The sequence below is a fragment of the Rattus norvegicus genome, chromosome 2 (assembly GCF_021556685.1).
Source record: "Rattus norvegicus strain SHRSP/BbbUtx chromosome 2, alternate assembly SHRSP_T2T, whole genome shotgun sequence".
Taxonomy (NCBI): Eukaryota; Metazoa; Chordata; class Mammalia; order Rodentia; family Muridae; genus Rattus; species Rattus norvegicus.
In genome coordinates, this window is record NC_141535.1 from 30,047,476 (window position 1) to 30,054,529 (window position 7,054).

Sequence of the window (7,054 nt, forward strand, 5' to 3'; positions counted from 1 at the left end):
AGACATACAGGGTACTGACACATAGATATTGGGGTAGCCATGGCCTTCAGTTCTACATGGATTGGGGGGGGGGCTGGTTGGTAGCCTTCCCCATGTTTGCTGTTTCAGCCCAGGCCTGGGGGTACTTTTAGCCACCAGTCCAAGTTTTGGGGTGTCTCCTTGATATTCTCAAACAGTTTGCATTCATCTTCCAATCTTATGGTTAGGACCTGTATAGGTTCCCCGTTGTGGCCTGTGATGGTAGGGCCCCTGGGAGGAAGTGGATTGGAGCACCCATTTTGGTAAGTCTCAGCCAAGGAGGGGGTCGGGACACCAGGTGTGACCATGAAAGAGTAGGATACCCATCCCAGTCCTGGATCAACAGATCTTTGGGTACTCCATGAATATTGTTTAGTCCTTGTCGTTCCTTGGACCCAAGACTTTTTCTTGGAGATGGGCCCCTCTGTTTGGAGGAAGACAAAATGTTGTGCCCCTGTGTCCACCAGAAACTGGGTGGGTTTCCCCTCCACTTTCAGAGTTATCCTGGGCTTGGGGAGGGGCTCCAAACCCTATCCCCCCTAGTCACTCTCTTCTCCTAGAGTTAAGACTCTTTGGGTCTGAGTCATCTTCTTCCCTTCTTGCCCTCTCTCCCTGCTTTCTTGTGTCGGTATAGTCTCTAGCCCAGTGGCCCTGTTCTTTGCAATAGGTGTACTGGTCTTTCTCAAGTGGCGCTCTCTATCTCCTTACTTGTGGCGGAGGCTCTGGTCCCCTCCTGTTCTCTCTAACCACCGCTGTCAGGATCTTTTCTAACTTTCTATCCTGCCACTCTTCTCTTTGTAGCTCCATTTCCTCTGCCTCTTTCTCTTTCTCCTCTTCCTTTTCTTCCTCTGTTTCTCCATCATGATAAACTTTTTCAGCTACCTGTACTAGTTCCCTCAAAGACTTACCTTGTAAGATGTCTACCTTCTGGAGCTTCCTCTTTCTGTCCTTTGCAGCCTCATCTGTAAACGCCATAGTCATTGTTACCTGTGTTCCTCAGTGCTGGGATCATAGGGTGTGTATTGGCGGAAAGCCTCCATAAGTCATTCTAGGAAGGCTGACAGTGTCTCATCAGGGCCCTGCCGCACCTTAGTCAGATTAGTGGGTTGCTTTGCTGCCAACAGAGCCTGGCGGTAGACTCTTAAACCCGCCTTGCCCACTGCCACAGTGTAGACCCAGTCAGGCCTCGTTGGGTGGAATCCCTCGTCTATGTCAGCAGAGTTCAGGGTTGGGACCCCATTATTTCCTGGAACATTTTTTTCCTGGCCTCTAGGAGAATTTGTTCCTTCGTTTTACTGGTAAAGAGGGCCTATAATTGCTAACAGTCATCCCAAGTAGGCTGGTGTGTAAAAAGAATAAACACTATTAGATTGGTGAGGCCCTTGGGGTTATCTGGAAAGGGTGGTGCTAATCCTTCCAGTTATAGAGATCAGAGGTGGAAAAGGGCCAGTATTGCATGGCCTGATTTCCTGTTGCCTCGGCAGGTCCAAAGGCTCACAAGGAAGAGGGCCACAGTGGTGTCAGGGGATACAGCTCTACGGTTCCACGTCCCCATGGCAGGACCCGTGTCCTCCTCTGGGGATGGGTAAAGGGGCTCAGGTGCCAGAACTGGTAGATTCTCAGCCTCTGCTTGGCACATTTGGGGCAAGGGCAGGGTGCCACGGGGAGGAGTTTCAAGGAGGGGAAGATCTGCAGTTTCCTGGAGAACTTCTGTCTTCTTCCCCGAACCAGCCAGTGGCTCAGGCTGAGTCTTGAAGGTCAGAACCATGCTAGGGAGAAAAGGACAAGCCCAAGCAGGGGGGTTAGTTATAAGCTCTTTCCAAACAATTATATAGGGGACCTGATCCGGGTGACCAGCAGATCTGGATCTGAGTCCTAGGATCTCACATTTGACTGCCATGGTTATAGGAAGATGGAGTGTCCCTTCCTGGGGCCAACTGTTCCCAAAAGCTGGCCATTTGGATGCTCCCGGGGTCTGGAGTTTCTTTTTCTTTATGTCTACCTGGAAGGGAGGGGTCTTAGTGTTGGGATATCTGTGGTGGAATTTCCCACTGGCCTTAGATTGACCCCAACTCTGACTCTTTCAGGCCTAGTCTCCTGAACGGCTGGCTTGAAGCCCGTCGTGAAGTCAGACTGTCTCAATCCTCTGACTGGGTGTTCCCTAGAACCTGCATACAGTACCGTTCCAAAGCAGTTACAGCGAGGGGCTCCTGTGCGGCCTCACAGACCCCTTCCACTGGGCCTACACACGCTTAGCCCCAGATGGTCTCACGACCTGGTCAGCAGTAAAACAACCGGCTGTTCCTGAACTTGGCCGACATTCCACCTTTTACCCAACCCCCCCGTAACGATGACCCAATATCAGCAGGGATCGGTCATAGATCATTTCATCACCCCTTATTCATTTACTATCCACAAAAGTCTGGGATGTTTGGTTTCAGACCCCAGAACAATGGACTGAGGTTCATAGTTCACATACCAAAGCAGACTTAGCCTCCAGGTTCTCCCAGCATCCCTCAGTCCCTACCTGGTATACCCTGCCCCCAACCATGCGCTTTCCAGCCCAGGGGCTGGGTTGCCCTTCCTCCAGAGGCTCTTCCCTATATCATCCAGCCATTGGGTTCTCCCTCTTCCCCCTTTCTCTTTCTCTCTGAACATGCCCTCTTTCTTCTTTTCTCTTGCCCCTCTCTTCTCTCTCCCTTTCATGGAGACTTCCCTAAGGACAGTGAACTCACCTGAGAGCAGCTTCCCAACAAACCTGCATTTTATATAATCTAATCTGGCTCGAGTTGGCTCATTCCACCAGCAGAGAAATAATGTGTCAGGAACCCTAAGGTTTGTATGTGCTTGCCCCAGACAGTGGCACTATTGGAAGATAGGGCCCTGTTGGAGTAGGTGTGTCACTGTGGATGTGGGCTTTAAGACCCTCATCCTAGGTGCCTTCCTGGAAGTCAGCATTCTGCTAGCAGCCTCCAGATGAAGATGTAGACCTCTCAGCTCCTCCAGCACCATTGCCTGCCTGGATGCTGCCATGTTCCCACCTTGATGATAATGGACTGAATCTCTGAACCTGTAAGCCAGCCCCAGTGAAATGTCCTTATCAGAGTTGCCTTGGTCATGGTATCTGTTCACAGCAGTAAAACCCTAACTAAGACAGTCTCCAAACACAGATGGGGCAGGACAACCCCACCTGATTTGCAGTAACACCAGTCACAGGGCTCTGCCCAAGCTGTGGACACTTTTGGGTTGATTGCCCTACTCTACCTGCTCAAAATAAGGTCAACACCCCGCATTCCTTTTCCACAGGAAAAGCTGTCAGACTTGGGTCTGCCAGGCGAAGACCTACGTTGCCCTGTGTGACAGCTGAAGACCTGTCACTGCCCCCACAAAGCCATCAAGACCACAGGAATCTAGGACAACCATCCAGGTAGTAGGTAAGCCTCTGCCATTGCAATTGATATGTATGCCATTTGGATTATACCTGTAGTGCTATTTACCCTTCTTGGATCTCTGATATTGAAACTGTAGCTTTAACAACAAGCACATGAACTCCTCCACGCAAGGCTGCAGCTGCCTTCTCTTCATATGTAAAAATCCTGCCTCAGACTCCACTTTCCTAAAGTTACTAGGTCTCTAGCTGAGAAATACAGTTTGCCTCACTACCAGGCTCTGAAGGGAGATAAGCCAAAAGATGCTTTTAACTCAAAATCATTTTGGGGATTCCTAAGCTTTTACTATGACTCAAGGGTGTGAGAGTTTACTGCCTTTTCTGCAATGTGGATTTCAGTACAGACTATAAACAGGGATAATGCCAGCAGATCTTTTTTAAAAGATTTATTTATTTATGTATTTTATGTGTATGAGTGCTCTGTCTTATGCACACCAGAAGAAAAAAAATCAGATCCCATTACAGATGGTTGTGAGCCACCATGTGGTTGCTGGGAATTGAACTCAGGACCTGTGGAAGAGCAGTCAAGTGCTCTTAACCACTGAGCCATCTCTCCAGCCCCATGCTAGCATATCTTAGGCTTTTATTTCTTTTTATAATCTTTAAAACAAAAATCTTATAAGCTTTAGGGAATCTTCTTGAATCACCTCTCACAGGTCAAACCAACCTCAGATAAGTACTCCTAAGTTTCCCTACCCGCCTATTCCAGAGGGCGGACCTCTCTCTTTCTCCTGGGGACTACCCTCCCCCAACTACCATGACTGTGAGCCTGGAAGTTTCAAATGTACACCCAAGATAAACATTTTCTCCCGAACTGCTTATCTTTATGTATGTATATTGTCTATATCTGTTCCAGCAGATTTCCAATCAACTAACTATTATTATTTAGACAAAAAACGGGGGAGTGTTGGGGGTTGATCTGGTGCTGCTATATATTCGAACACTAAATACTGCCCACTAAATACCATCCCCCAGATCTGGCTGCAGTCTAGATGAGCTCACTCTCGTGAACGACAAATGACGTTGTACACACATTGCTCGCTGATCTTCTCTGATTGGTTAAATAAACGTGACTGACAGCCAGTTACGGGGGAGAACAGAGGTAGGCAGGGCTTCCGTTACTGGACTGAGAGTCACAGGCAGGGACCATGAGACCTAGAGAGAGGGAGAACAGGGGAGAGAGGAGGGAGGAGAAAGAAGATGGAGAGAGCTGGAGGTCTCTGTTGGAGGGGGTGGACCAGGAGCACATAGCTGAGAGAAGTGCACCCCGAGCACAGACTGACTGACAGAGCAGAAATAACCCGGGAAAAATTCAAACAGCAGGTAACTTGGCGAGCACAACTGGGAACGAGCCAGTCTAACATAGGAAAATAGGTTAGGGCAATAGCCCGGTAATTGTACTGAAGCCGATTAAATAAATCAATAGGACTATGGCACAATTTGGAGGGGGGTGTTGTCCACGTGATAGCAAGAACTAACAGAGTTATTAAATACCAGACTACAGCAATATGAGTTTACACGAGGGAGAGGTTTAACACCGGTTCCTTCTCTGTGGGAATCTAAGGACTCTCACAGGGTCCTCCAGGCATGGACTTTCCCTCCCCCACACCCTGTTATTCTGTGTATTAAACATTTTGAATCTGGGATGTCTCCCAAAAACCCACATTTAATGATTGGTACCTCAGTCTAGTGCTCGTGGTGGAGGATGGGGACCTTTAAGAGGTGGAACTGGAAGAGGTTTTGGGGGTGTGCCCTTTAAGAGAATAATGATTCTAGCGTCTTCCTGCATCCTCTCCCACTGACTGCCTACAGTGTAGTCCTCGCCACTGGGCCCGAAACAGCCATGGATGGAGCCCAAACAAATCTTTCCTCTTTATCTTAGGCATAGTTTTATAGTAGCAGAAAGTAGGCAACTAGAAGGGCACGGTGAATTTTCACATTTAGGAGTGTCTTAGTTACTTTTCTCCCCCCCCCCCCCCCCCCCCGGTTCTTTTTTTCGGAGCTAGGGACCGAACCCAGGGCACTCTACCACTGAGCTAAGTCCCCAACCCCCTTAGTTACTTTTCTGTTGCTGTGATAAAATACCGTGGCCAGAGCTACTGAGAGGAGAATTTTGGCTTAAGTCAAAGGCAGCCTGGAATTAGTGAGACCCTTTATCTAAGGAGAGAGCAAGAGGCTGGCGTGTGGCTGCTGTGAAGTGTTAGCCTAGCTTGCTGAGATGGAGATTTCCAGGGCCACAAAACATAGACAGTAAAAACTGCTGATTACATTAAAAAAAAAAAAAGAAAGAAAAGAAAGAAAATGAGCCAGGCATGGTAGTGCACGCCTTTCACTCCAGCTCTCAAAGGCAGAGGCAGGTGGCTCTCTGAGTTTGAGGCTGGCAGCCTGGTCGATGGAGTGAGTTCAAGCCAGCCTGATCTACAGAGAGAAACCCTGTCTCAACAAACAAAACAAAAGAAACAAAAGAAACCACTATTCTCGTTCAGGAAAAAAAAATGGAACATGTTAAATAGTTTGTTACACTCAGAACTGGGGTATCAAGATGTTAAAACTTACCCAGGAAAACAAATTTATCTAATAGAAAGATTGCAGACTATACAAATAAACAAAACTAACTCCTTTAACTCTGTGTGTGTGTGTGTGTGTGTGTGTGTGTGTGTGTGTGTGTGTGTGTAGGGGAGTCCATTGTAGGACGTTCTTTCTCTTAGGTGGGAATCCGTTTGCATCCCGGTCACATACATGTTCAGTATGAACAGTATGAACACGTTCAGTATGAATCAGTCTGTCCATGGAAGAACACACTACCATTGCCTCTATTTTCCCTAATACAAATGTACAACAAACAATGCTGGCCAATCCACTTCGCAGCCCTGTCGGTCAAAATTGCTTCTGGGCCAGCACTCAGAACTCCTCTTCACAGAGTCTAATGACGCATGAGATTGGAGTGTCCCACCTCTTCAGGAACATTATATCCACCCCTCAGCACAACACAGCTGGTTCCTTTCCTCCCCCTCGCCTCTTTTATTCTTGTGTGGTTTTTTTGTTTTTTTCCAGACAGGGTTTCTCTGTGTAGCCCTGGCTGTCCTGGAGCTTGCTCTGTAGACCAGGTTGGCCACAGACTCACAGAGATCCACCTGCCTCTGCCTCCTGAGCACTGGGATTAAAGATTTGTGGCACCACTGCCCAGCCCAGGGTAGATTTCTTTGTTCCAATCTTACTTAACATTTTAAAAACAGCTTTATTGGGCCACAAGTTCTACACCATGAAATGCACCTGTTCTAAGTGTGGGCTTCAGCGATGATCAGGAAAGGTATGCCACGTTCCTTCAGTCGATTTTACCCAGAAAACCATGAACAAGGCTGCCTTTTCTCTATAGATTTATCTTTTCTAAATACAATTTTTAAACAAAAGTATATGTTTATTGGAATGACATTTAGAAAATACAGAATTAAAGAAAAATGAAAGCCTTCCATATTTCTATAACTATGATTGTGTTTTTTAAACTTTATTATTTTTTTAATTGTATGTGTGTGTGAGCACATGGGTGGGTGCACGTGAGTGAAGAGGCCAGGGTTGTTGGAGTCCCCT